This window comes from Protopterus annectens, chromosome 1.part0 (assembly GCF_019279795.1).
Source record: "Protopterus annectens isolate FY-2018-M chromosome 1.part0, PAN1.0, whole genome shotgun sequence".
NCBI lineage: Eukaryota > Metazoa > Chordata > Ceratodontiformes > Protopteridae > Protopterus > Protopterus annectens.
The window spans coordinates 1,770,681,788-1,770,699,559 of record NC_056725.1 but is presented as its reverse complement, the minus strand read 5'-3'; positions in this window follow the sequence as shown (position 1 = coordinate 1,770,699,559).

The window sequence follows — 17,772 nt, the reverse complement described above, 5'->3', positions numbered from 1 at the left end:
TAAATGGTGTTTTCTCTTCCTCCAGGTTTCTTTAGGTCTATATTATAACCTTGAACAATTAAAAGAGCAAACGCTCTTTAATCGACCCCTTAAAATCGAAAGCACTAAATCCCAAACACACGGAACAGTGATTTTTCCCCAGGGAAAAAAATCGCTGCTCTGCAAAAAAAAAAAAAAAATCCAAACACAAAATAAAGTGGGGGGCTTTGCCCCACCACATACCCCTGACTTAAATATATCAACTCTGAGATCGTACCACAGTGGAGGAAATGGCAAAGTCCTGAAAACGGCCCAGCAATTTTTTTCCCATGGGAAAAAAATCGCTGTTCTCTGTGTTCAGGATTTAGTGCTTTTAACATTAAGGGGTTGATTAAAGAGTGTTCACTCTTTTAATTGTTCGAGGTTATAATATAGACCCGTTTCTTTCACAATATTTAGCAGTCCCAAAGGGTGCTTTTCTATAATAACTTGAAAGGAATATAGTTTGTCAGAACTTGTAGGACTTCTCTAATGGCATACAGGAGGTATGGTATTAACTTGCCACAGTTTTTGTCATCTTCCTTAATTCTTAATTACTTTTTTATCATGCACTTTAATGTTCAGTTAAAATGTCCCACTAATCTATCCAACTGGGGATGGTACATTGAGGCTGTTAATTGCTTGATCTTAAAGCACTGGCAGAGTTGGTGCATAATTCTGGGCATAAATGGAGTCCAATTGATAGTATTTCTTTAGGTATCCCTTCTCTGGAAAACAATAAGACTACCTCCCAGCTATAACATTAGGCTTATGCAGTGAGATAGCTTCAGGGTGCTTAGCTGCATAGTCTAAAATAACTACAATAAACTGGAACCCATTGCTGTTTTTTATCAATGACCCAGTAATGTCCATAACAATATTTTCAAATGGCATCTTTATGGTAGGCATTGGAATCAAAAGATTTTTTTTAAATCTGGGTGTGGGGGATGTCTTCTGGCAGTCAGGTCATCCAGTACAGAAGTTCTTCATTGTTTTCATTATTTCAGGCCAAAAAAAGTTTTGCTGATAACCTTGCTTTAAGTGTTACCCATCTGCATTTATCTTCCTAGTACATGACTATGTACCAGCCTCATCAATACGTTTCTTAGAGGTTTGGGCACCAGCAATTGGCACACTACTTCTTTGTCTTTGGTTATTCTGTACAATAAGTCATTTTATAACTTAAAGCATGCATGAGAAGCAGGAAAATTGTTCTCAGCTTTTATCCATATAACTCTCTATATATTTCCCCTTACTCTACTCAAAGTGCCATCTACCCACTCTGTCTGTTTAAACTATATCTGCATTACTTTGAGGTCAACCAACTCTAAAGTCTGTTTAGATTCATTCTGTCAGGGTGTAAAAGGAACTGCCTTCACTCTGCTGCTAATATATGGCACTACAGTCTCAGTGTCTAACTCTCTAGAAAAGGCAGCTCATACTATTATTCTTCAGACAATTGTTACCACTGCCCACAGCAGGGCTAGCCACCATGCAGTGTAAACCTTGGCTCTAGATGATTGTCACTCTTGAAGTGACACCCCAACACCAAGTGCAAAAATAGGAAAAGGGGGTTGTGGATGGATGGATAGATGGATGGAATTGTTACCACTGCCTTATTAATTTATTTATGTTCCATTTTTTATGAACCTGATGCACAGAACCCTCTTCCTTTTGCTTAGAACTCTGTATTTTGCCTCAGTAGTAATATCATAAGGGCTCTGTTCAAATTTATCTTATCTATCAGTATACATTACCTTTTCAACATTCTGTCCTTCATGTTGCTTGCTGTCTATTTTAGTGTGGCTGAACATCACTATCCCCATTTCTTTTTTTTTGTATAGGTTGCTCTCCCTCTGAAAAAGGTTACATCAGAACACATTTTAGCTTTACTTCAACATTTCTCCTTACTTATAGATTCTATTGTCTAGACTCTTTCCTTATTTCAGTTTTCTATCTTATACCAATATAAACTAGTTTAGAAATCTGATTAGGTACTGCTGATCTCTTTACTGCCCTGGTAAAATTTTTAACATGACTTTTTTTTCCTTAACACTCATATGCTACTTGGAATTATATATTGCAGTATTTCCTGGATTTTCTTTTTTAACTTGACAGAATGCTTAACATTCTGCTCAGACTGTGCATATTTCCTAACACTTCATTCTCTGAAAACATACTCTTTTAGACAGTGATCCTTTTTCTTTAGTTCTGCTAGTCATGTCTCCCTGCTTGGTAACACTTTCAGGCTGGAATGTTGATAACTGACTCCCCTTTAACCACCACATTTCTGTGGTGGTTAGAAAATCTTTCTACCTTGCACAACTTATTATTTGCAGTATCTCCTCATGGTGTACATAAGTAATAGTCCCTCTTTATCCTTCCCTTCTTAGGCCCATCATCGAATACAATGCATCATTCAGCATGTACCTCACTTAACACCTAAACCAGTTTGAGAGACCTTAGTGTTCCCTCACCACAAATACCTCAAGATTCAGTACTCTTAGCTACTCTGACAGACTAAAAGTCCTGTCCCCCTACTCACTGTTATACATACTGCTGAGGGGGTTGTCTCTGTTAAGATTTCCATACTATGAATAACTCAGCGGTCTTTGAATTTGTTCACCTTAATACAGTCAGTGGTAAAGCACACACCCATTCTACAATCCTAAGCTTATACTACCTTATCAACAATACCAAATGGAATGACAGATACCTAACCAATTTCTGGAATAAGATGCTCATATCTATTAAGCAGTGTATTACCACAACCTTTAAAACACTTTTGATGACTGCATGGGTGACCACAAATTTTCACTGGAGATATGTAAAGAAAGTTTATTTAATGGGGATATTGCTAGTCTCCCACCAGTACTGGGTGATGTGGTTGAGCTTGTCGAGATTCTCCTTGGGTGTAAGCTTAGCATAAAAATAGGAATCTATCCCAGCTCTCAACAAAATGTAATCATTTTTACATGAACTTAATTTGATAAAATTTTGAGTAGGCAAAATATGTTGCATGTCCGTTAAATCACGAGGAAAGGGAAAGAGATGGATTATAGTTGATATCATGAATCTTGTATATTTAAGAAATACAAGCTTAATGAATATTAACTGTGTTTATTGTCATAAGGATTCAATCATATTAAAATATTCTTCCTGAATGCAAGTATGTATTCCTTGTGCATCTTAATCATAAGTACCCTAATGCAGTGCTATCTAAATTAGTAGTTGTATTTTACAGTGCCCCCTCCCTATTGTAAAAGGAAGTTGCAGTCCACAAAAAACACAAAAACTGACAGGCAAAAAAGAGCCATAAAGATGACAGAGTGGACTACTGAGGATAAAAAAGAAATTATGAATTTTTACTATTGTGTCATCATCCCCTTTGGGAAAAACCTGGTTCCCATGAATTACCACATAGATGGTAGTCCACTAAATACAGAAGGAGGCATAAGAGATCTGGGAATACAGATTGACAGCAACCTCTCTTTTGACTACCACATTGCCACTGTGGTCAGAAAGTCCTTCTATGTGCCACATCTCATTACTAAGGGTTTTGCATCCAGGAACAAAGAGGTCATTGTCTGCCTCTACTGTTCCCTCATTAGGCCTATCATCGAGTACAATGCCCCATTTGGCATATGCCTTACTAGACACCTGCAACAACTGGAGAGGCTGCAAAAGTACCTCACAAAGAGGATCCCAGGCCTTAAAAACTTGTCCTATATGGACAGACTCAAAAAACTCCAACTATTCTCTGTCTCATATCACCTGCTTAGAGGCGATCTCTGCTTGACTTACAAATCCATGTCTGATCCAGCTCTGTTAGAAATTCTACATCTAAAGAAATCCCAATCCCTCCACACCACATATTCCAGAGACCTCAACCTCATTACCACAATCAACAGAATAAGCTGGAGGAACAGGTTCACAACCCGGAGACTGCCCATGTTATGGAATAGACTTCCCATACATGTCAAACAGAGCACCTCACTGGTCCTCTTTAAGAGAAATCTTGATGAGTGGATGGGAAATAAAAAATTCACCCCAGGATCACTCCAGTGGCTCTACTCGACAGAGGCACTGGGAACTAAGGTCAGGCGGTGCAATGCTAGGGTAATAGTATAATCTAGTGGGCTCCAGGGCCATTAGCCTAGTACACACCTATTAACCTATGAACCTATTATGCAAGAAGTCCAGAATTTACAGGAAAAAGATATTCAAAAAAGATTAAGAGAGAAATTAGAAGAAAGAAAAATTTCTCCCTGGGCCTCCACTGAAAATGGTTTATTTGGCAAAGTGGACTATCCCAGTTAACAAATGCAAATAAATAAATAAATAAATAACACTTGTGCAAGAAAAACTGTCAAATGTTTCAAATGCAAATTTGTGTTCATTAATACAAAAGATTCATGAAAAACATTATATAGACCGAGAAACCTTGGGCTGTTTGGAAAAATAAGGAATGGAGGAAGTGCAATAACATAAAGAACAAATATGGACATGGGAATGAAAGAAAGATCTGATATGGTATAATACTTATGCAATGGAGAAAGCCAAATTAATCAATACGAAAAACAAAAGAAACAGCTCCATGGATATTTGAAGAGAAATACAGGCAAAGGCATCCAGCTATGGAAAATTTCACAAAATAAGATCACAAAGGGAGAACATAGAACTGAACATTAGTAAAGTAGAAGTTAAACAAATAGAAGATGAAGTGATCAAATACCTGCAAAGTGAAGGAGTTAGTGTACAAAGTCTAACACAGGTTATGTCACAGCATGATGGAACAATGAGCCTCCAAAGTAAGGAGAAACAGGTCAAATGGAAAACACCTGAAGAAGAAGTATGGACATAGGAAAGAAAAAGAGATTTAATATGATGCAATATTTATGCAAAGGAGAAAGAAAATCTAATCAATGCAAAAAACAGCACCAAAGATATGTGAATAGAAATGCAGGCAAAGTCATCCAGATATAGAAAAATTAAAAAAAAAAGAATGAAAACAAAAGACTAAAGAGGAAAAGAGGATCAATAATACTGGAGTTAAAGAAATAGAAACTGAAGTTATAGATCACCTGCAAAGTGAAGGATTTAATACAGAAAATCTAACTCTTGTAATGTCACAGCATGGTAGAATAGTGAGTCCCCAAATTAAAGAGAAACAGGTGGAATGCTATGCATCTGATCAGTTGTGACATGAAGATACTCTGAAGTTTTCTGTAGGAAACCAGTACAAAATTTCAGATCTTGTTGCACAGCAAGGGAATGAACAGAAAATTATGGCAACTCTGATGCAGTCAGTGTTGTGGAGTGATAGGCTAATGAGTCTCCATACCAAAGAGCAATGGATAATGCAAGATGCAGTTGAAGAGAATATGTCACAGGAAGATGTTCTGAAACTTTCTGTACAATGGCCACAGGAAATGGAAAATGAAGAATGTACCCTCAGTTTAGAAGAAAAAGATCAAAGGGAAGAGTTCCTTGATTTAATAGAGATGAATAGACATATAAAGATCAATGACAGAAATAGATTACAGCAAATCAATTAGACCCACATGTTAGAAGTCTGATAAAACAAATGAACACAGTATTAACAGAAATGCATGTGGTATAACAGAAGGAAATATGATATATTAATGTACAGCAAAATTAATGACAGATAAAGTCTTACCACAAAAATACAGGGCAATAAGGGAAAGAAGGGGAAGAAATCAAATGCCATCATGGAAATATCAGACAGAGAAAACCACAAAGCAATTAATACAAAACGTTTCACTGTTAGAAGGGTATAGAAGAGGGAACACATCAACAAAATACTTAGAAAGATAGATGTGATAAAAACAATGCACAATATGCATTACCTGATATCTGATGCACAGTACCCTCTTCCTTTTGCTTAGAACTCTGTATTTTGGCTCAGTAGTAATACCATAAGGGTTCTGTTCAAGTTTATCTTATCTATCAGTATACATTACCTTTCCAACATTCTGTCCTTCATGTTGCTTGCTGTCCATTTTAGAGTAGCTGAACATCAGCATCCCCATTTCTTTTTTTTTTTCATATAGGTTGTTCTCCCTCTGAAAAAGGTTACATTAAAACATTTTAGCTTTACTTCAACATTTCTACTTACTTATAGATTCTATTGCCTAGACTCCTCCCTCATTTCAGTTTTCTATCTTACACCAATAGAAACTAGTTAAGAACTCTTATTAGGTACTGCTGATCTCTTTAACTACCCTGGTAAAATTTTTCTTAACAGGACTTTTTTTTTCCTTAACACTCATATGCTACCTACCATCTTCAAGGAGGTGGCTGTCGTGTAACTGACTTTCAACAATTTGATTGTAAACCATTACAAATACATGTAGCTCTATACAAACTGCAGAAGGAGTCAATTCTGGGCACATTGCAGGTGTTGCGAAGAACACTTTTGGCTAACATGAAAGACTGAAACAATACTAATTTCATGACCTCTAATCATACTTTGACTTGCAAATAAGGTTCATTGCAGTCATATTATTAGAAACCCAAATGACATGAAGAAATTAAACCATGTGAAGAAAATGGGGTCATAATAGAGAGATGATAAAATCGGAAAGCAAAGGAGAATAGTTTTGCTGGAATTTAATTCCTCCCCAAGTCTTGGTGAATACTTTCATGAAGTGGACCCTGTTTTTTTACAAAATCTCACAAAGACAATTTTATATAGCATATATCATGGACAGAAGTAGGTTAGAAAATAAAAAGAAATCTGGGTGCACAAGGCTTAGGATAAATTAGTGCCCAATCCCAGTATGTGCACTGGTGCCAGGACTGGAAAAAAATGACAGTTTAGAATCCTCAAGACACAGAAATATTCCTACAATGGGGTTAGGTCAGGCAAAGGTGGAGGATACCACCCCTCACCCCCATATAGAAGGAAGCAATAGTCCACAAAAAATATAAAAACTGACAGGCCAAAAAATGAGCCATAAATATGATAGAATGGACTATTGAGAGTAAGGAAGAAATTATGTATTGGCACTATTATTTATACAAGCAGTCCAGAATTTCCAGATATAAAATATTCAAAGAAATTAAGAGAGGAATTAGAGGAAAGAAAAATACTTGCATAACAAGAAGTGTCAAAAGCTTCAAATGCAAATTTGTGTTCATTAATACAAGAGATCTATGCAGAACAGTCTGTAGGCCAAACAGCAAACTAGCTGTTTGCTGTAGCAAACTCTATACACTAGTTAATTTTTACTGGATCCTGGAATAGATGCAAGAGTGGCTAATGATCACTTAAACTTACTACAAAGTCATAGGAATGGTATTTTAATTTTAGCAGAGGATTTTAACTGCATATCTAGTATAGAAGATACACGTGAACAGAAGAAAGATAAAATATTGGCATCAGAAAAACACTAAGATGGATTAGTAATAATAATTTAGTTGATTTACTAGCAAAAACAGAAGATAAGTAATTGTTCTTCACTCATTATCCTTATGCGCATAGGCTGCAAACTAGAATTGATAGGATTTACTTAGTAAAATGCATTATTTTAAAATTATTCCTCGTCCTTTATCTGATCATAATTCATTAAGTATTAATATATTAATGGATATTAGGAAATGTCAGATTATTTACAGAATCAAAACAGTGTAAGAAACTTCTCTGTGTGGAAGATTTTCAGTCCATATATTTCTAGTTAATCACTGTATATTAATCAGATCAGACAATAGTAGTAGAAGTAGCGAACATTATATATTTTCTATTATTACTTTTTGTTTTGTTTTGTTTTGACTTAAGATGAGTTTACTTCTACTACTGTTGCCTTATCTGATTAATATACAGTGATTAACTTGAAATATATGAACTGAAAATCTTCCACACAGAGAAGTTTCTTACACTGTTTTGTGATAATCACAATAGATACCACTGTCAAATATGTTAAATAAAATTGTCTGTGTACTTAATAAAGGATTTTCGACTGGAAACAGACTGCCTGCCTTGCTTGGATTACTTTCGAATACTTAGTAATGCTGTACAATTATATATTTTCTATTATTACTTTTTATTTTGTTTTGACTTAAGACGAGTTTACGTTCTCTACGTCTACTACTATTGTCTGATCTGATTAATATACAGTGATGAACTAGAAATATATGGACTGAAAATCTTCCACACAGAGAATTTTCCTACACTGTTTTGTTTTTGGACCAACTACACTTTAGTGGGTTGTTTTGAGACTTCGGGGATACCACGGAGATTACTTGTTTATTATTTACATAATCCCAGCATATATGATGAAATTAAAAAAAATTAAGATTTACCTTAAGGAACAAATTTTTTCATCATTGAATAGTAATGGTTAGGTTAGTAAATTCATACTATGGGACTCCTTAAAATGCATATTAAGATAGAATGGGAAGATGGACTAGTAATAAAATGAAATAGTGGGATAAAGAATTGCTAAAAATACAAGATGAAATACACAATCTGATGATTGAACAACAAAGAAATTAGATAAAACTGAAGTCATTAAAATTAATGACAAAATAAACAGTTTTAATGCATAAAGTGGAGATAGATTTATAAAAACTAAAATTGCACAGTTATATGATGACTTCAATAAATCTACATAGATTAGCTAATAGAAGTAAGATGTTAAGCAAAAAAAGCACAAATTAATAATATCTGAAATCCTCACACTAATAAGCTTAATTTAGACATAGTGGAAATGCTTAATATTTAAAAAAAAATCCATGAGGGCTGTGCCCTCCACACCTCCCCTACTTTATTATACTCACTCCGAGATCGCACTACAGTGGAGAAAAGGGAATTTTCCCTTACCCGCACTGTAGTCCGATCTACGAAACAGGCACACATACACGGAAGCGCTTGTCGATGTTAAGTGCTTTCGTGTATGTGTGTTCGATGTTTTGTGATTCGGACATATCTTAGTCGAGCATGTGTCCTAGACCCATATATATATATATATATATATATATATATATATATATATATATATGGGTTGAATGGGTTAACCATGAAGCAAAGTTTGCTTTTGTTCTTATTTTTCTAGTGGGGGTTAAGGAGTTTAGTATATTCATGAAAGTGTCATTAAATTTGGAGACAGCCTCACTGAGAGGGAGGGCATAGAGAAAGGACCAGTTAATAGAGAAGAGAAGCTTATAGAAGGTGTCTGGGCAGAAATTAGTGCGGTTATGGCTTTCTTTGTATTGGTGAGGTTTTAGCAGATGATGTGAGTGTCGTAACACGATGGTCACTGAGAGAGTCAGGTAGAGTGGTGACATTGTGACACAGATTTGGGCTAGAGATGAGGATCCAATCAAGGGTAGTCCTGTAATTTTTGTGTTTATTCATGCAGGTGGGAGAGGTGATGAGTTGTGAGAATCCAAAGAGTAGGAATTAAGGGAGTTCCAGTCACTATTGACATCGCCTAGGATGATAGTCTCATAGGAGATGTTTTGAGATGTACAGGAGAGAAAAGATTTGAGGGTAGGGATGTTGTTGCCAGGTGGGATATAAATTACTACAATGGCAAGGTTTTTGTGATTATTTCATTTACAGTTAGCAATAAGAATTTCAGGTGGATGGAAATTGTGAGGAGATGTAGGTAGAGGATAGAGAGAAAGTTTGTTGGAGTATACAATGTCAATGCCACCTCCTTGTTTCTTATGTCGATTGAGGTGGAGGATGTTGTAACCGGGGGGAGGATTTCAGAGTCTATGATATGGGGTTGTAACCATGTTTCTGAGAGGGGGAAATCTCAGGGCTGTAGAGAGAGAGATGAGGGCATGGAAAGAAGCAACTTTGTTAGCAATGCTTTGAATATTGAGGGAGAGTTTCTTTAACATTTATTTATTTATTTAACATTTATTGTATTGTAACTGACTTTCTCAAATGAAGTTTATCAGATAATGAAAATGTCAGAGCAGAAGAAATAAATATTAGTATGACATAGTATAATGTAAACATAATTTGCCAGTGACAAGACACAGAAAAAAAGCACATTTAAAGTTCTACCTGATTAGTTATATTGGTAGTGATAAAATGGTTTATCCTGACTACACAGTTGATATTTTGCAAAAGGTAAACCACAGTAAATTAGTAATAATAGGATATAACTGGTGGCTTGGAGTAATTTATCAGTAATCTGGAGGTTTGAGAATGGGTAAGGATGAACAGGAAATGAATTAAAGATTAAGCTGTACAGTGGGTGAGTCAAACTCACAACCACTGAAAACCATTTTCAAAAATAGCAATTACACAATGGAATTATGTACTACAGGATATCAGACAAACAGATGACCTGAAACTTTGTAAAACAATGTTGCTGCTTCTGCGATAATGGTTAATACCTCAACTAAACACTCTTGATACATTCACCTTAAATCCTGGCCAATCTTTTCAAATGAGAGGACCATATATGTATGTTCAATTCAGTGACTGCTCACTGTATAATCAAAGCACAGAATTAAGCCACAGACTCATTATATGATGCCACTGAGTCTAACCTTGATGATTATTATTCTGTACAGCAGCTGCTAAGTAAATTGCTACATGTAACACTGCTTTGAATATACTTTTCCTGTTAGTATGCCATATACATATTGTATGTGATTTTATGTTGTGTATTCTTACTATCTATTTTGTTTAGTGCATGTAGTTGTATCTACTTGTCATAACTATAGTACTTCTGTATGTACACGTTGTCTTGTCTATAATGCCTGGACTGAAGCTGAAAAGGGTCCTCAGACCATTTCATTTTCCTGGTTAACAAGCAAACAATAATGCCTTACAGAACTGGCATTATCATGGAAATAACAGACTGTCTAAGGTGTTTTAAGGCCTGACACCACAGGCAGAGTTGCCTTAGAGGCCAATATAACACTTAGATAATGTGGTATCTGTTAAAATGTTTTATATTTTTTATTATTTGTAGTATTACATAATTTTTTTATAATACTGATGTAAAATAGTTCCTCCTACAATGTTTCAAACTTTATTTTTTATTTATTTATTTTTAACTATTTATTTTGCTTTTGTTTACTGGGTTTGTTGGACTGAGTTTAGTCAAAAAAACTATTTTCTGCAGAGTATTGGAGAGAAAAAGCTCCACCTTGTTACAGACATTTTTAAACACACATTCAGTAATATACAGGAATAGACATTAAGTAATATACATTAACAGCTAGACATACATTTGCTAATTAGATTACATTCATATGAAATATAGGCAGCTATTACAGCATGAAAAATACTTATGTATTAATAGATGTTTGACACTTAGCATTTGTAGAGATGTATTGTTTTTTTCATGTCGATGATAGATTTTATTTTATTTTATTCATTTGTTTATTTATCCTTTGTTAACTGGCTTAGTCCCACTAGGCTAGTAGCCTCTTTTCAGGAGAGTCCTGAGGTGGTATTTATACTATTAGAGGAAATTTGACCAGGGTATTGGGGAACTTCCCCTACTCTCAATCTGTATTCATGTTGTTCTTGGAACACACATATGTGTGCACATCCTGTAGCTAGCACCGAGGCAGTTGGGAGAACGGTGCACAAGATGCAACAGCATCGGTGAGTGAAGGTGAATGCCAGCTCAGAGGCAGCATGTGGCATTATGATGGAGGATTTGGACCAAGTATTCCAGAGGAGGTTGTTTGAGCAAGCCTAGTAGATAGCCATAGAGGAGTGTATGATGATATATTGCACAATTTAATAAAGCAGAGAGAGACAGAGAATGAGGTTTCCTGGGGTGATATAATGGAGAAAATAAATGAAGGAGATGGAAAGGAGACTTCGGCGGGGAAACAATGGAAAAGGACGTATGCAGATACTGTAGCAGCTACATGGGAAGAAGGAAGAGATAGATAAAAAGAAGAAGAATGTGCAAAAAGAAAGTTTGTACTAACAATACAAAGTAAAAAGGAAAAGGAACTGAATAAGTACAAGGTATTGGATAATGTAATTCTACCACTGGGAATAAAAGTACAAAAGGTAAGAGCATTTATGTTTTGATTTCTTTTTAGACTGACAATCCTTGGAATGAATTTATAATGAGGGCATCTTTTTGAGAGACTAAAAAGAAAATACACATATAATTCTGAATGGAAATGAATATAAATACTTTAAAAGAATATTTAAAAACATATGCAAAGAAATAAGCATTTCAAAAGCTTATGACAATAGGGGTTTATGAACTGCAGCATGGGACTGTAATATTATTCAGAAAATGAAAATGGATAAAACTGTAGATATTCCAAGTGTTATACATGTTGATGGTTACAGGGGTGTGGTGAAATACTGAGGACAACCAAAGACTTGGTACCTTTGTAGAAAAGAAGGACATTTAATTAAAAGCTGTGACAAGAAGTATTATATATGTGGTAAAACAGGGTATGAAGCAAAAAATGTGACCTTGAATGTAATAAATGTAAAAAAGGGCATTTATTTATGGATTGTAAAGAGAAAGAGAATGAGCTAATTGTCACAAACCAAGGTAAAGAGAAATATAAAGAAAGGACTGAAGAGGAGGAGACTGAAATAGATGAAACCTTAGAAAAGAAGGGAGATGCTGAGAAAGATGATAAATGAGATGAATTAAAGATAGAATCAGAAGTTAGTAATAAAGAAGATATAAGCTGGAAAATGGTAAGAGAAGGGAAGACTTCTATTGGTAGAAAAGTTAAAGACAGAAGATGAACATTTAAAGATATTAACATAAAGGAAAAAATAAAGGGAATGGATAGAGCCTTTCTTATAAGGAATTAGTACAGGCTGATACCTCCTAAACTATGAAATAGAGAAAGGAATAACTTACAAATTCTTTCTGTGAATGTTAATAGTATGAAAATAATATTAGAAGAATAGCAATTGTAGAATGGTGCAACAAATGTGATGTTGATATAATTATTTTGAAAGACATAATAATTTTGCCACAGGAAGAAAGACTACAGACACAAAAAATATGGGATGGGGAAATAATATGGAACACAGGGAAAGAACAGTGTTCAGGAATAGCAATTGTATGCAAAAAGGTAGTAAAAATTTGGATGTTATATTAGTAAAATAGAAACAACAACTATTATAGATTTAAGATGGCAAGAAAAAGTGTATATCTGGAGCATTTCTCCTCTGGCCTCTGCTGAAAATTGGCTATGTTCCAAGTTGGACTTTCCCAGTTAATAAATGTTAAATAAATAAAAATAAATTAAAAAAGTATACAATTATTGCTATATATTCATATGTAACTAGCAAAGAAAGGGAGAATTTATTTCAGTAAATATTGGGTTATGTTTTTGTTAACATGGATATAATAATCAAATTAGATTTCAATTATGACTTCAGGGGAAATAAAAAGAAAAGAGGAAAGGTAAAAAAAGATGAAAAATAAAATGCAAAAAGTTAGGAATGTGAAACAAAAACATGGACTTATAGCAAAAGCACTTTAACAACTGAAATAGATTGTTTTTTGGTATCAGAAAGAATGTATATAATGGAAGAAGAAACTATAATGACAGGTTTTTCAGCTCATTTGGCAATACGGGTAGACATGTTATAATAAAAAGAATATAAATATAGGAAAAGGTATGAAAAGAACAAATGAGAAGGAATAGAATAAAAAGGAAAAAAAGATATTAAGCAATTAAGGAAGGATCATGTTAATATGAGAGCATTTTACTTCAATTGGTTAGAATGGTGGATTGCTTTTAAAAGAAAATATAAAAATAACCATTTTGGTAAAATAAGGAAAGAACAAAGAAAAACAGAAATATACTAAAAACGTAGAGAGGTGATAGATAATTTAGAACACAATAATAGAGATTATTATGAGAAAGAAAAAGAGATTTATAGGAAAAAATGATGAGAGAATTAGATAAGTATTGTACAAACAAAGATATTTTTTACAAGAGAGAAAAGAAGAAATTTCACTTTACTTAAGTAAAATAGTAAAAGGAGATAGTAGTATAATGAGAAAAATGAAAGAAAAGAAGGTAATAAAAAGGTCAGCTACAGAAATTGTTCTAAGTATGTAGAAGAAATGTTTGGTAAAAAAAGAGGTATAATATAAAGGAATGAGAGGTTAAACAATTCTCTGAGCAAAATAATATAGAACTTGGAAAAGATATTATATTATATGAATTAGATAAAGTATTTAAACAGTTAAATGTAGAATCAGCATTGAAGTTGAAATGTGTAAAAATCTAGAAAGATGGCAGAACATATCTGTATTTAATGAATGATTGAATGATGGATTAAAATATAAGGAATTGTGTAGTGGAATATTCAAGTTTATATGGAAAAAGGGAGAAAGAAAAGATATTAAAAATTAAAAATACAGATTATAAGATATTTATGAAAATAACACATATGAGATTTGAAAAGAAGATGCAGTATATCACTGGGAAAAGTGTGTACATTATAAAAGGAAAGGAATGTTAGGAATTACTAATTATAGGGAGAGAGAAATTATAGATTATATAGATAGAAAGAAGATATAAAACTTATGGTAAGTGATATTACTAAATCATCTGATACTATACAGCTTGATAATTTGTGGAAAATAATGTATATGGGCAATATTAATAATAAGGTCAGACAAGTGTGCATAGCCTATGAGAATAATAAAATAATTGTTTCAATTAATGGATGGATAAGTAAAGAAATAGATATTAATAATGGTATAAAGCAATGGTGTCCCATGAGCAGTATTTTATTTGCTTTGGTTGTGAAACAGTAGTTAGAGAGGTAAATCAGAAAATGAAGAATGCAAGTTATAAAATTCAATTGGAGGTTGAAATTTCAGTTATGATGTCTTATTCAGATGATATTATTATAACTAAAATAAAGACCAGATGAGATCATTTGCTATTTATTTAGCTGAAAGTTTAAAGAGAAAGAGGTATGACACTTAATAAAGAACAGTGAAAAGGGTTTGGTGACACAATAAAAATAGAAGGTTTTCAATTTTCTATGAAGGATTCATCTGTTTTAGAGGAAAAACTATGACAAAGAAGGCCATAAGAAAGGATGGGAATTAATAGTAAAGGAAATAAGATATAGCTGTATATTATGGAAAATGTATAGATTAGTGTATAAAAATATGTACTTTATTAATTCAGTGTTACTAAGAAACACAGCATATTTGTCTAGCATTATCACTATTCCTACAGGATATGAAAAACTGTTGTTAGAAATATTTTTTCCTTTGTATGGGGATCAAGTCTAAATCCTGTTAAAAGGGGTGTTTCATATCTGGATAAGGAAAGAGAGGATTAGGTATGATAAATCCAATAGTGTATGTTGCATCATTAAACTTATATAACATATTGAAATAGCTAAGTGAAAAGAATGAGAAATTAGTGACAATTATATTGAAATATAAAGATAAGGAATTTGGGGGAAATATAAGAAATAATAAGAGAACAAAAGAACACTTAAAGAAATTGAGAATTATCAACAAAAGATAGAAATATGGAGAATAAAAATTGATGAATTTGAAAAATACAGAAAGGCATAATATAACAATATCATGAAGACATATTATATAAAGCCATGGGGCAATGTCTCAGAAGTAAATGTTAAAGCAATTAAAGAAAGAAACAGGTGGAATAAGTACAATGCTGAATGTCAAGATTTTTTTGCAGAGGTTAGGAATAAAAAAAAAAATGCCTGTTAAGGTAAATATGCCTTATAAAAAACAAAATGAAAGAATATTCTTAGATTGTGGAGAAGAAGAAACAACAGAACATGTTTTCTTAAAATGTGAGAGAGTTAAAAAACATGGAATGAATTATGTATAGAAAACCTTTTTCAAAGTATTACAAATTATGAAAATATAAAAATGGACATGATTGAATATGGATATTATAATTGTATGGTAAAAATTTAAAGGAAGAGTTAGATAATAAAGTATTTTATGTAATATGGGTACTATGGAATGAAAGAATTGAATTATATTTAATGGAAAGTGGGTATTGACACTTATACTAAAGAAAATTTGTTTTTATTTCTATATTCTGGAGCTTTTCCCCCTGGGTCTTCTCTGATAATGGGTTAACAGGCCAGCCACACCTCCCAGTAAACAAATGTAAAATAAAAATAAAATAAAATAAATTGTTTTGTTGTCAGTCTGGGATCTGTACATAGGTCTTAGATACATAAATACAGACACACACACACACACACACACACACACACACACACACACACACACACACACACACACACACGTGTGTATGTGAAGCTTCAACTGGATGAAAAAAACACAATAGAAGTTTTAGCCTGATGAAAATTTTACAAAATGTTTTGCCTCCTGAACTCCTCTTACTTAACTCTGTCAACTCTGCAGTCACACAATCATGGGGAAAAGTGAAAAACCACCCACAATATTATCATTGCTAGCAAACAAATAGAAACAGTGAATTTTATGGAGAACAGTGATCAGTTAGTAGAAACTCGGCAAGTATAAAGCAACTAGAAAAACCTTGGCTTACTTAGAACACAAATATATATATATATATATATATAAATATATATATATATATATATATATATATATATACACACACACATTTATACATATATATGTGTGTGTGTGTGTGTGTGTGTGTGTGTACACATGTATATATATATATATATATATATATATATATATATATATATATATATATATATATATATTTGTCTTTGTTTGTCTTTTCGGCTTTTCCCGGTTAGGGGTCGCCACAGCGGAACTCCAGTCCGCTAATGATTAGCAGTCGATTTTTGAGGTGCCGAGTTGCCAGCCCAATGCCCAACATTCAGTGAAGACACGCCCATTCACGCATATCTTTCGTAGGCCACTCGACCATGGGGAGGACATGTAGACTCCACACAGAAGGCACTCCAGCCGAGAATCGGATAGGAGAACCTCTTGCTGTGTAGCAACAATGCTACCGCTGTACCACCACGGCTAATATTACACACACAACATACGCACACACACACACACAGACACACACACACACAAAATCATAGGCTGTTCTCCTCTGTTTACTGTATATGCACAACGAGCTCCAATGTTCAATGAGTGCAGCTGGGCAAGAGCACATAAATTTACATCTCACTAAATATCCTTCATGTGGCTGCAGTGTGGACTACAGAAAGAGTGGGTAGGAGTATGCTGCAGCTGCAGGAAAGCATGAGCAGCAATAGAGCTTGATAGTTATTTGTGTGCCTTGATGGTGCCCTGGTCATCCTGCATACACAGTAATAACAAGCAAAAGAGGTTAAAAGAACTTAAGGGGACATTAAGCTTGTGTCCTGAGATACATATTTTATGTATATGAAGAAAAGATGAGTTGGGAATGCTAGTAATAAGAAGAAGAAGGTAAGAGGGTTAGGGTAGGCCACTGGGGCACAAGCACCAAACACAAAAGATATGCACAAGTGAGATGGTAGTGCTGACAGAATTAAGTATGGGGAAGATAATGGAGAAAGTGGCATCAGATTCATAGAGAAAAGACAAGGGTGATGGGGAAAAATTGATAACCAACAGTGGTAGGCATAGACACGAAAAGGAGGAGAACACCAGGATAGGGGATAGGACTGGTTACACAGCTGCACTCCCAGCCAGCCATGACCCGGTAGGAGATTATTCTCCACCCTTGACTCCCTTACCACAGGGTCCTGGCTCTGATGTTAAAGTCAGTGTGGGGCAGGGACACCACTGCATGAGTCACCAGAGG